At 38.0% G+C, this 13,915-nt stretch overlaps 1 long non-coding RNA gene and 1 pseudogene across 2 annotated transcripts in view; both read right to left on the reverse strand.

Annotated features, from left to right (window-relative positions):
* Nucleotides 1-13,915, reverse strand: part of LOC119626258 (uncharacterized) — a 93,245-nt gene that overhangs the window by 15,378 nt on the left and 63,952 nt on the right. The window lies entirely within an intron of this gene.
* LOC103226449 (large ribosomal subunit protein uL4 pseudogene) lies at nucleotides 11,357-12,810 on the reverse strand (annotated as a pseudogene).

Consider the following 13,915-nt stretch of genomic DNA (forward strand, 5'->3'; position numbering starts at 1 on the left):
CATCAGCCCAGCAGTGTGAGGGAGTAATTGTGCCCAGGGAACCCTGCATGCACTGAGGGACGACAGTAGCTCTTCCTCAAGTAGAGAGTGTGGGTGTGCTGTTTCTCAGAGGCTCTGGCAGCCTCTCCGCTGCTGCCTACAGCAGCCACTGCAATAGTGCATGCCTGTGCTGGCCTCTTGCCTTCTTAACCTCCCCGGTCCACCACTCCTGCTTCCTGTGAATGCCCTTTAAATAAATCTCATTTCGTATCATGAGATCTACGTTTAGGGGCCAAAATAAGACAATGTATTTGTGGACAGAAGTAAGTGTCAGCAATCTCATTCCCCTAAAATAATTTTAAGTTGCCAGAAATTTGAAAAATGAGTTTAGTAATAAATGGTTACCTAATTACACAAAGATATTATTTCAGATTCTAAGTAAATAAAAACGTTGGTCAATTAATTTTTGGGAAGGGCCATTTTCCTTATTTGACTGTAAACAAAATAAGCTACTTGCTCATATTAACTTATGGTAAAAACATTTTCTCATGAAAACAGTAAACCACTGGCAAGTAGGAAGTGAGCAACTGAAGCTAATCAAATCTATTTTCTAGTGTGTATATACTTTAAAGGCAATAATAGTTTTGTTTAAGGAAGTAATGAAAACATAGTTTTTATATGGATATCTGTAGTAGATTTGGGAAGCTTGTGATTATTAATTCTCAAGTACTTCTGGTCATCAATATAAATATCGTGATAATATTCAAGAGTTGCATTCATTTTTTGGCAGTATTTTGCATTTTGTCAACCCAGATTTCAAGTACCTTTAGACCCTGTGAGGTTCTGCATAAAATAATCAATCATTCCCTTTTGGCTGTTTTGCAGAGGCAGCCAATGACTTGTTCTGTCATGAACTGAATTAATATATATTCATGAAGCACAGAGAAACACTTCATTGTTTCAGACTGTTTTGTTATTTTAGAATAAATCACAAAGGCAGCATCCCACTCATAGCTGGTAGAGAAATATTTGTCCTATGATCCTCACCTTTATGGTTTGTAATGTTTTAACTTGCACAGTTTAGCCCACATAACATGTTTTATTTAAAAAAAAAAAAGTAAATTGCATGCTTTTAACAATGTACCGTGTCTCTGTTACCTTTTATCATAAAACTTTGAAAACATTAAAAACTGAAATGACATGCATCCCTAAGTCAGAATGATTTAATTTTCACAGAGTGAGGGACTCATGGCAAAATGATACACTTAGTACAGGTAAGTATTGTTCAAGCTCCCACATTCCATCAATCTCAACCTTTATGGTTCCTCATTTATTTGTGAAGAACTCTCAAGAATCAGTTGTAATTGCAAAATGTTTATCCTGCCAGGATATCTGTGTGAACTTCCATAGGGCAACCATAGCACACGCAGCACAAAAAAGACTTGTTGGGAAAGATATTTTAGCACCTCTGATAAACAGAAAAAAAAAGGTGAGTATTCCTATTTCAAGCTATCTAACTTTCTCACTTTATCTGCCTTTTCTAATCAACGTTATCATGTGCTGGCAAAATCTTGTAAAACTCAGAAAGCTAAAATCCAGGGAAATCAAACCCAGGGATAACAACTCCCCAAAATGTAAAAGCCATTGAACATTCTCTGTCGCCACCAAAGTGGTTCTCAGAAAAGACAGTTTATTGTGTCTTCCCTAAGAATTATGTTTTCAGCAACAATACTTAAACATTTACTGTCTTGGATTGTAACAATGGCTATTTGTTTAGGTGGCACTGTGCCTATTTAGAACATAGTAAAATTCTTGCCATAGGGATCAACAATGTTTAGGAGGACAAATATTAACATAAACACGACTCCACACGGAATTGGAGTTAGATTTCTAGGGTTTGAATCCTGGCCCTGGATGCATTAGCTAGTCAACTCAGACAATTTATTTGATTTTAACCCTAGGTTTTCTTGTCTATAAATTATAGATAATAGTGTATACTTCACCATTATGGGACTATGTACTAGCATACAGTAATAATCTATAAATTTTAGTTATTATTTTTATTATCAATCGGTGTGCTTAACTACAAAAAATAGAACCCGCCCCAGCTAGATTAAGCAGAAAAGGAATTTATCAAAGGAACCAGGTGACTCATAAATCCTGGGGATAGGAGGGACACAGAGTCAGACTTAGCAATAACATAAAAAGGACAATGCCTAAGTCATACTGTAGAGGCTGCGGAGTGACAGAGACAGTGGAGCTCACACAAGAACTACATACACTGTGGGGCCCAGTGCAAAATGAAAATATGAGTCCACTTGTTCAAGTAAAATACTTCCATCGAAGGTACTAAAATATAAAGCTCTTTCCTTTATTCTGCAACCTTTCTCAACTTTTCATGAGTTTTTTTTCTTGCCATTTCATGTTGTTCTAAGTAAAGAAAAATTTAAAACTAATGACTTTTTAAATTAAAAAATTTGAGTATGAATTTTATCATTTATCTTTATATCACTTTTAAAGATGATATGTCAGTTTTAAATAGAAATATAAAAGCATTTAATTACACGCAGAATTACAGAAATTACCACAATTCATAGATTACAGCTTGTATGTGCATATGCATTTTGTTCTTACAAAGAGAGTGTAAACACTGTACAAAACTAACCCAACTGCTTTCATTTCACATCTTGATATATGCTCCTTCTGCCAACACTCTGCCTTTGGCATACTGGTGAGAAAGGAAGAACTAAAAAGAAAAGTAGTTAGACTTGCCCAGTCTTTCCATTTCCTTCTGTGTCATCGTTTTCAGTGTAAGTGGTTGGTAACACAGGAAGAAAAGATATGACATGCTTGTTTGTGTTTCTTAGACAGACATGGTATTGTTTTCTCTGTTGGAAGTAACTTCTGGTTTAAAAAGGAAAGTGTCAGCATCCCCCACTGCCATCCTATTTACTCAGTAACAGACATTACACGTTTACTTTGTACTTGCTTTGAGCCTCACTGAACTCCCGTACATTGTGGGTTTACTGGAATGCTGTGCTCATGGGTCAGTAAATGTTATATGCAAATGGGCAGTAAGGAATGGGGGCGGATACACTCAGTGTTCAAATTATCACATTCAGCACAGTCTGGTTGGGGTATGCCTTGGAAGATTTCATTTTTAACCAAGAAAGGCATATATTTACTGTCTGAATATTTCTTTCCCAAAAAGTAAATGCTAGTGTCAGAAAATGCATGTATTTATTCTGCCTGAAGAAATACGTACAGGCTTCATGAGACTAAATGGAAGAAATATGTAGTGTATATTAATTTGTCGTCCTGTTAGGCATAAAGAGCCTCAGGACAAAAGTCCTCTGATATAGCATGTTGTATTATCATGATCCAGAATTTTAAAATGCCTATCAGCAAAATTCACAAAAGCTTAAGCCATCTATGTTATCTTATAAAGTGAATTTGGTAGACAGCTATACTTTGTCACTCAGTTCCTGAGAACCTTTTCTTGTGATCTGTCATCAATATTCACCTTCAATGCACACTGATGAGTCCAACTAATATCAAGAAAGGCCTTTCCTCAAATAACTGGGGGTGAATGTATAAACTCCCTGTGATAGACAGTGTGTTACGAATTTCTGAAGTTCATTTTCAAACTCTTTTTGTCTTCTATTTTAACTTTGTATTATTCTTGTTGTTCTCTATCTTTAAAGACAGGTTTATTTTTCACGAAAAACATGTTTCCCTTTATCAGATATGTTATCCAAATAACTTATGTGAAAAATTTCCTGGCTATAAGATTGTTCATATATTCATCTATCTTTTCTGTTTTATTTTTGCTTGTAAAAGTAAAGGCCTTACATTCTGAATCTTACTAGAAAATTTAAATTACACAAGTCAAAAATACATAATTGTTTTCATGATAGAAATAACATTGGTAAATTGGCTTCTATTTCTTCCTTAATATTTATCGATTCAGATGATTCAGATGAAATTATATGTATAGGTAAATGAATACTGAGAGTCTTCTTTGTTACTTTTTTCTGATATGTTTTTCAGAATCCATGTAAGCAACTTATTGCTCAATAAATATTTGTTCAAATGAATGACTCTTAGACCATTCTAATGAATACGTTGGCCCAAGTCATCATAGCTAATAGATTCGGGTAAAGAAACTTCACGAAACTCGATTTCCCATTTTGAGTTACTTGCGTTTTCAATTCAATTTTAAGAAGCGTTATAAAAGGATTAGATCAACTATTTTAAGGAAAAAAGCAAGAAGCTTCCATTAGAAAAGTGGTTGTTAGGGTTCTTTTCTGGACTGAATCATGAGGTTATTGAGCATAGCCTGGGGCAGAGTTCACTCATTCTTCCCTTTGTCCTTAGCAATAAAATATTCAGCTGGGTTCATGGTGGCCCAGATCAAAGACTACATTTTCCAGACATTCTTACAGCTAGCTGTGGCTGTGGGGCTATATATATATATATTTTTTTTAACATAACTAAATTTTAAGTCCAACGATATGTTAGCACAGGTAATGTCTACGATTCAGATTGTGTTATTCAAGTCAGGAGAATAAAAATTAATCTTAAACAAGTTGTTGTGATTCTGGTTTTGCATTGCATATAGCTAAACCTTCATTCTAAACCATTAAATTCCCAAGATAGAATGTCTTTAGGGACAAAAATATGGGCAAGATTAGTTAATTTTGCAGTGAAATAAATTCATGTAAGATGAGAATATTTTGTTTATATATATACATACATGCATGTGTATATATGTGTGTGTGTATCTGCATGTGTATTTGTATGAGTTATAATAGTTAAAGACCTTTCTTACAAAATACTTTGCTTCAACTCTGCTTGGTTTTGGCACCCCAATTGCCTGAGGTATCAAGACCTTGCCTAGTCCAGTTCTGGCCTTCAGGACCACCTCCAGGCTGGCACTCAAGCCCCCTGAAGGAGAATATTATATGTTTAGCATTGAGGTTGCCGCAGTCCCATATGTGGTGGAGACTGCAAACAACTGCAACAAAATGAGGCAGAGTACAATCAAAATAAAAGAGTGTGATACATAGCAAATATACTTCTTTCTCAGACTTCTGATCATAAAGCTAAACTATCCTTTCCCAGATAGTATGAGATCTGCTCACTACAACTGATCTCCTCAATCTGTTAGCATGCAAATTAGAAAAATGTGCCCCTTATCATCTGTTTGAAAATTGTCATAGGAACCTGCTTTTATTACAACGGGGCATTTCTTTGCTATGTACTGGAAAGATGTATGTATGTATGCATATATATGTATGTATCTGTCTATCTATCTCTGCAGTGTAAATGGTAACCCCTAGACTTGTTCAGTGTACTGCATGCACAACTGTACAAGGCAAGCTGTGTGTAACCACAGGTGGAAATTGTGAGTTGAGAAAAATGATTTATGGCTCTCTTTAATTTGCAATAAAATTAGACAATTAGAGGAGTGATTAAGTTTGGAACAACTTCTGACATAGAAGTTTCAAGTCATCACTACTACTAAAGAAACCTTACAGGCTTTTAGAAAGCAGTCGCAAGATACTGAAATGTTTGACAAATCAACAAATTGCTAAAGAGTATGCAAATATATGCTAGAGACCATACATAAGAAGAAACATGATTTGATGGAGTTTGTGGCAAATAAAAGTTGGATGTCCATTAAAGTGAAGTACAATTATGGTAGAGTCCAATTTTAATACAAGTAAGGATATGGAGGCTTAAGGCTAGGCTGAAGTGTTTACACAGAGATGGGAAAAAATAAAAGAATGAGAACCATTAGCTTAAACATTCCGCTCTGCTTGTACTTTTATCACCTATAGAAGTGGCATCCCAGTTTTCTTGAAAAAGAGAACACAAGGTTTCATTTTCCACTTAAATTAATCATGATTTGCACAAAGATCTCAAGACATATTATTGAGTAAAGAAAGCTAAAAAATGGTTAATACAAATTACATGATCTTACATAGGATATGTAAATGATTTGTGTATCTATACATAATGTATAAGATTTCTTAAAAGGTCTCTAGTCAAAATTTTAATAGTAGTTATTTAGTGATTTAAAGTATTTTACTTATTTGCCTTTTGTATTTTTCTACAATAAATCTATTTTGTTTTGGGATTTAAATAATTTGGGCTATAAAAAAGACTACCAAGCAAAATGTCAGTGTGATCACATATGTTGTACCTCTATATTCTCCATTCCTAATGATTTAACCAATAGGATACATAATTGGGAATACTCTGCAATTCCTCATGCCTAGAAACCCTGAGAATTTCCTACTAAATACAAGGTGTGTTTAAAGAGACAGAAACAAATTTGGCGAAAGCAAACTCAGCCTCTTTTATTTGGTTCAATATTTATTTTTGCCAACTCAGTGAGCAATATATTATTTTTATAATTAAAATACTGAAAGTAGGTTTTTTAGTTAAGAAAAGTTACAAAGTTTCACTATTGTTAAAAACTACATACAATCCAAATATCCATTAGGGTACTAATTAAATAAACGATAGCACAGATACATTGTGAGATACAATATAGAACTTAAAGAGAATGAAGTTGACTTTCTTTACAGGTTCTATAAAAATTATTCATAGTTGCTGCCCCTGGAGAAGGAAAAGTATTTGGAAGGGAGTAAGGTGAAGGTGGAATTTAACTTTTGAGTCCATAAGCTTCTTTTTGTTTGAATGGTATACAAAGAATATGCAGTCAGAAATTACCCGTGAGATGTGTGTGTGTGTGTGTGTGTGTGTGTGTGTTTGTCTGTGTGGGTGTGTCATATATGTGACAAAAGTGAAAGAGAACTTGGGAAAGGTCAGTTTGGTTATGTTGCCTGTGATAAGTGTCTTTAGACTTTTTTCCCCTAGGTTTGACTCCTGGTTCAATAATTTGCTAGCTGTTGGTAATGGGTAAGGTGCACACATTCTTTGAAAAGTGTCGTTTATAACGCAACCTTGCAGGATGGCTGCTAGGATTATAGATAATATCACCAGAGCATTTATGTGCTGTCGCCTGGTACATTAGAGGTATTCAATAGATTGTTGCTATTATTACTGAAATTGCTCTTAGAATGTAGAAAGCTGGAATGAAATCTCTTTGATATATGAGGTTTGTAATTTCATTATGTCAGGTAAAAGTTATAATAGAGAAAAAGAAAGTTTGATAAAAAAATGTAAACAATATTTTAAATAAGTGTGTTTTGTAAGTGAATTCGCTGAAGTTACTGTTAAAATATGTTTTATTACATAACATTATGGATCACATAGATGACATGACAAAAGAGTTCTATTTATAGTGGAGAAACCAATAACAACCAATATAAGAAAACCAGGAAAACTCTTTTAAAAATCTGTAAACCAGCCAGGCATGGTGGCTCATGTCTGTAATCCCAGCCCTTTTTTTTTTTTTTTTTTTTTTTTTTTTTTTTTTTTTGAGACTAGAGTCTCGCTCTGTCGCTCAGGCTGGAGTGCAGTGGCGCCATCTGGACTCACTGCAAGAAGCTCCGCTTCCCGAGTTCAGGCCATTCTCCTGCCTCAGCCTCCCGAGTAGCTGGGACTACAGGCACCCGCCATCACGCCCGGCTAATTTTTTTTTTTTTTTTTTTTGGTATGTTTTAGTAGAGATGGGGTTTCACTGTGTTAGCCAGGATGGTCTCGATTTCCTGACCTTGTGATCCACCTGCCTTGGCCTCCCGAAGTGCTGGGATTACAGGCGTGAGCCACTGCGCCCGGCCAATCCCAGCACTTTGGGAGACCGAGGTGGGCGGATCACTTGAGGCTAGGAGTTCTAGACCAGCCTGGTCAACATGGTGAAACCTCATCTCTAACCAAAAAAAAAAAAAAAAAAAAAAAAAATCAGCCGGACTTGATAGCGGGCGCCTGTAATCTCAGCTACTCTGGAGGCTGAGGCACCAGAATCACTCGAACCTGAGAGGCAGAGAATGCAGAAGAGAGGCAAGATTATGCCACTGCACTACAGCCTGGGTGACAGAGCGAGACTGTTTCAAAAACAAATAAACAAACAAATCTTAAAACTTATATAAAGCAAGGTTTGCTAAGAAATGTGTAAGAAGAATAAATTTAGAGACATTGTATTTCTTTTTTTTTTCTTTTTAAATTATACTTTAAGTTCTAGGGTACGTGTGCATAATGTACAGGTTTGATACATAGGTATACATGTGCCTTGTTGGTTTGCTGCACCCATCAACTCATCATTTGCATTAGATATTTCTCCTAATGCTATCCCTCACCCAGCCCCCCACCTCCCAACAGGCCCAGAAGTGTATAAGGTTCCCTGCTCTGTGTCCAAGTGATCTCACTGTTCAGTTACCACCTATGAGAACATGCAGGGTTTGATTTTCTGTCCTTGTGATAGTTTGCTGAGAATGATGGTTTCCAGCTGCATCCACGTCCCTGCAAAGGACATGAACTCATCCTTTTTATGGCTGCATAGTATTCCATGGTGTATATGTGCCACATTTTCTTTATCCAGTCTATCATTGATGGACATTTGGGTTGGTTCCAAGTCTTTGCTATTGTGAATAGTGCCGCAATAAACATACGTGTGCATGTGTCTTTATAGTAGCATGATTTATAATCCTTAGGGTATACCCAGTAATGGGATTGCTGGGTCAAATGGTAATTCTAGTTCTAGATCCTTGAGGAATCGTCACACTGTCTTCCACAATGGTTGAAGAAATTTACACTCCCACTAACAGTGTAAAAGCATTCCTATTTCTCCACATCCTCTCCAGCATCTGTTGTTTCCTGACTTTTTAATGACTGTCATTCTAACTGGTGTGAGATGGTATCTCATTGTGGTTTTGATTTGCATTTCTCTAATGATCAGTGATGATGGGCATTTTTTCATGTGTCTGTTGGCTGAATAGATGTCTTCTTTTGAGAAGTTTCTGTTCATATCCTTTGCCTACTTTTTGATGGGGTTGTTTGTTTTTTTCTTGTAAATTTGTTTGAGTTCTTTGTAGGTTCTGGATATTAGCCCTTTGTCAGATGGATAGATTGCAAAACTTTTCTCCCATTCTGTAGGTTGCCTGTTCATTCTGATGGTAGTTTCTTTTGCCATGTGGAAGCTCTTTAGTTCAATTAGATTCCATTTGTCCATTTTGGTTTTCGTTTCCATTGCTTTTGATGTTTTAGTCATGAGTCTTTGCCCATGTCTATGTCCTGAATGGTATTGCCTAGGTTTTCTTCTGGGTTTTTATTGTTTTAGGTCTAACATTTAAGTCTCTAATCCATCTTGAATCAATTTTTGTGTAAGGTGTAAGAAAGGGATCCAGTTTCAGCTTTCTACATATGATTAGCCAGTTTTCCCAGCACCATTTGTTAAATAGGGAATGCTTTCCACATTTCTTGTTTTTGTCAGGTTTGCCAAAGATCAGATGGTTGTAGATGTCTGGTGTTATTTCTGAGGGCTCTGTTCTGTTCCATTGGTCTATATGTCTGTTTTGGTAACAGTACCATGCTGTTTTGGTTACTGTAGCCTTGTAGTATAGTTTGAAGTCAGGTAGCGTGATGCCTCCAGCTTTGTTCTTTTTGCTTAGGATTGTCTTGGCAGTGTGGGCTCTTTTTTGGTCCCATATGAACTTTAAAGTAGTTTTTTCCAATTCTGTGAAGAAAGTCATTAGTAGCTTGATGGGGATGGCATTGAATCTATAAATTACTTTGGGCAGTATGGCCATTTTCACAATATTGATTCTTCCTATCCATGAGCATGGAATATTATTCCATTTGTTGGTGTCCTCTTTTATTTCATTAAGCGGTGGTTTATAGTTCTCCTCGAAGAGTTCCTTCACATCCCCTGCAAGTTGGATCTCTAGGTATTTTATTCTCTTTGTAGCAATTGTGAATGGAAGTTCACTCATAATTTGGCTCTCTGTCTGTTAATGGTGTACAGGAATGCTCGTGATTTTTGTGCATTGATATTGTATCCTGAGACTTTGCTGAAGTTGCTTATCAGCTGAAGGAGATTTTAGGCTGAGACGATGGGGTTTTCTAAATATACAATCATGTCATCTGAAAACAGGGACAATTTGACTTCTTCTTTTCCTAACTGAATACCCTTTATTTCTTTCTCTTGCCTGATTGCCCTAGCCAGAACTGCCAACACTATGTTGAATAGGAGTGGTGAGAGAGGACATCCCTGTCTTGTGCCGGTTTTCAAAGGGAGTGTTTCCAGTTTTTGCCCATTCAGTATGATATTGGCTGTGGGTTTGTCATAAATAGCTCTTATTATTTTGAGATACGTTCCATCAATACCTAGTTTATTGAGAGTTTTTAGTATGAAGGGCTGTTGAATTTTGTCAAAGGCCTTTTCTGCATCTATTGAGATAATAATGTGGTTTTTGTCATTGGTTCTGTTTATGTGATGGATTACATTTATTGATTAGCATATGTTGAACCAGCCTTGCATCCCAGGGATGAAGCCAACTTGATCATGGTGGATAAGCTTTTTGATGTGATGCTGGATTCGGTTTGCCAGTGTTTTACTGAGGATTTTTGCATTGATGTTCATCAGGAAGACTGGTCTAAAATTCTCTCTCTCTTTTTTTTTTTTTGGGTTGTTGTTGTTGTGTCTCTGCCAGGCTTAGGTATCAGGATGATGTTGGCCTCATAAAATGAGTTAGGGAGGATTCCATCTTTTTCTATTGATTGGAATAGTTTCAGAAGGAATGGTACCAGCTCCTCCTTGTACCTCTGGTAGAATTCAGCATGAATCCATCTGGTCCTGGACTTTTTTTGGTTGGTAGGCTATTAATTATTGCCTCAATGTCAGAGCCTGTTATTGGTCTATTCAGAGATTCAACTTTTTCCTGGTTTAGTCTTGGGAGGGTGTATGTGTCCAGGAATTTATCCATTTCTCCTAGATTTTCTAGTTTATTTGCATAGAGGTGTTTATAGTATTCTCTGATGGTAGTTTGTATTTCTGTGGGATCCGTGGTAATATCCCCTTTATCATTTTTTATTGTGTCTATTTGATTCTTCTCTCTTTTCTTCTTGATTAGTCTTGCTTGTGGTCTATCAATTTTGTTGATCTTTTCAAAAAACCAGCTCCTGGATTCATGGATTTTTTAAGGGTTTTTTGTGTCTCTATCTCCTTCAGTTCTGCTCTGATCTTAGTTACTTCTTGCCTTCTGCTAGCTTTTGAATGTGTTTGCTCTTGTTTCTCTAGTTCTTTTAATTGTGATGCTAAGGTGTTGATGTTAGATCTTTCCTGCTTTCTCTTGTGGGCATTTAATGCTATAAATTTCCCTCTACACACTGCTTTAAATGTGTCTCAGAGATTCTGGTACATTGTAGAGACACTATATTTCTAAATGGAAAAACTAAGTATTAAAAGAAAGTAATTTTTTTTTTTTCACTGCCTGTATGATCAGATATTTATTCAAGAGAAGCTGTCCAAAATGATGTGACCCTTATGGAATAATCAAATTTAAGAGTTTATGCAGCAGGCTTCTTTTCCTCTGTAGTAGGTTTCTTTTCTGCAGGCTTCTTTTCAGGGGCTGGTTTCTTGGTAGCTGCTGCCTTTTTTCCCACCAGAGGCTTCTTCTGCTTCTTAACACCAACAGCAGCCTTCTTTCCTTTCTTACCTACCACAGGCTTCTTGCCTGCAACCGCGGCCTTCTCATCTGATTTGGCTTCTAGTGCTGCTGCTGCAGCAGCTGCCTTATCCACCCGGAGCTTGTGATTCCTGGCCTGGCGAAGAATGGTATTCCGGCGCATGGTCTTTGCATATGGGTTTAGCTTCAACATGATTCTCAGGTTTTTCAGTGGGTTCTTCTTTAGGACTCTGCGATGAATCTTCTTGCGTGGTGCTCGAAGGGCTCTTTGGATCTCTGGGCTTTTCAAGATTCTGCTAAGATCTGTATTAATCATCTTGTGCATGGGAAGATTGTAGTTACTCTTGAGGGAAGCGGCTTTACGCCAAGTGCCATACAATTCATCTAACTTCCGGAAAGCACTCTCAGTGCAAATGCAGAAACGTCCCACATGCCCACCAGAAGCAAGCTTCAAAATGTTCAGTTTGCTTACATTAAGGAGAGTAATTCCAGGGATGTTTCTGAAGGCCTTGATGATACCATTATCCTCATTATAGATGATGCACGGCCCCCTGCGCAGGATACGGCGACGGTTTCTCATTTTGCCTTTGCCAGCTCTCATTCGCTGAGAGGCATAGACCTTTTTGATATCATTCCAGGCTTTAAGTTTCTTAAGGAGCAAAACAGCTTCCTTGGTCTTCTTGTAGCCTTCAACTTTATCTTCCACTACCAAAGGAAGTTCAGGAACTTCCTCAATACGGTGACCTTTAGACATGACCAGTGCTGGTAGGGCTGAGGCAGCCAGGGCAGAACAGATGGCATATCATTTTTGGGTTGTGTTCACTCTATGATGCCAACGGCGCCAGGTTTTGGTTGGCGCAAACATTCGGCCTCCACAACACATGTTTCCAAAAGCACCCTGGCCAGAGCGGTGAGTCCCACCACCTCGAACTCTGGGAATTCGAGCCACAGCTCTGCCAGTACCCCAAGACTCAGCACTGGTCTGATGACCTGCTAATTCACTGACAGCGTAGGGCTGTCTGTTGTTTTTGCGCAGGTTGGTGTGAACAAAGTTCACAATATCTGGTCGAATAGGAGCCTTGAATACAGCAGGCAAAGTGACATTTTTGCCAGATGACTCCCCCTTTTCGGAGTACACCGATATCAGTGGGCGAGCACACGCCATGGCGGAGAGAGGAGAAAACCACGTTCCTCTCACCCCGGATGCTGCTACAGGAAAAAAAGAAAGTAAATTTTTAAATAGGTTTGACACTATTTTAATTAAATTTGTCACAGTTTGAATTCTTCAAAGAAAGAGGTCAAGATGGAATTTAGGATATAAGACATTGATTAGAGATTGACATCTGAGAAAAGAAGGGGAAAGTCATAGGATTGAGGGGAATGAGAAGTGAAGATGAGATGCAGACTCAACAAAGCCTTGGCCAAACCAGCAAGGAGCTCACGAGCGGGTGTTTCCCACCAGAGTTATCCCAGGTCTGCTGAAATGACTGATTCTCTTTACCACCACGTTGCCCAGTTACCTGAGGGAAGTGACATCAGAAGTGCATGACCTGGAAGGAGTCAACAGCTGGAAGTTGTCCATGTGCTCCCAGCAGCTGGGCAACAAGCCCTTCCTTGATGTGGCATCTCAGGTGCATCTCTTTGTCTACCACCTTTTGGGGTAAACCTGACAGTGTCATTTTAAAGTTCAACAAGAATGATCAGTAAACAAAAAGAGACAACACATTTTTGAAAAAGGAAAATACTGAGAAGGGATTTGTTCTGTCCAGTGTTTTTTTTGGTTTGTTTTTCTTTTTTCCTTTTTTTTTTTTAAATTTTACTTTAAGTTCTGGGGTACATGTGCAGAACATGCAGGTTTGTTACATAGGTATACATGTGCCATGGTGGTTTGCTGCACCCATCAACTTGTCATCTAGGTTTTGTTTTGTTTTGTTTTGTTTTTGTTTGAGGCAGAGTCACGTCCTGTCTCTCACTCTGGAGTGCAGTGGCACAATCTTGGCTCACTGCAACCTCTGCCTCCCGGATTCAAGCGATTATTCTGCCTCATCCTCCCCAGTAGCTGGGATTATAGGCACGCACCCCCACGCCCAGCTAATTTTGTATTTTTCATAGAGACAGGTTTTTACCACGTTGGCCAGGCTGCTCTCGAATTCTTGACCTCAGGTGATCTGCCTTCCTCGGCCTCCCAAAGTCGTGGGATTACAGGCGTGAGCCACTGTGCCCAGCCCCATCATCTAGTTTTTATGGCCTGCATGCACTAGTTGTTTGTCCTAATGCTCTCCTTCCCCTTGCCCCCCACCGCCTAACAGGCCCTGGTGGGTGATGTTCCCCTCACTGTG

Source organism: Chlorocebus sabaeus, chromosome 21, assembly GCF_047675955.1.
Source record: "Chlorocebus sabaeus isolate Y175 chromosome 21, mChlSab1.0.hap1, whole genome shotgun sequence".
Taxonomy (NCBI): domain Eukaryota; kingdom Metazoa; phylum Chordata; class Mammalia; order Primates; family Cercopithecidae; genus Chlorocebus; species Chlorocebus sabaeus.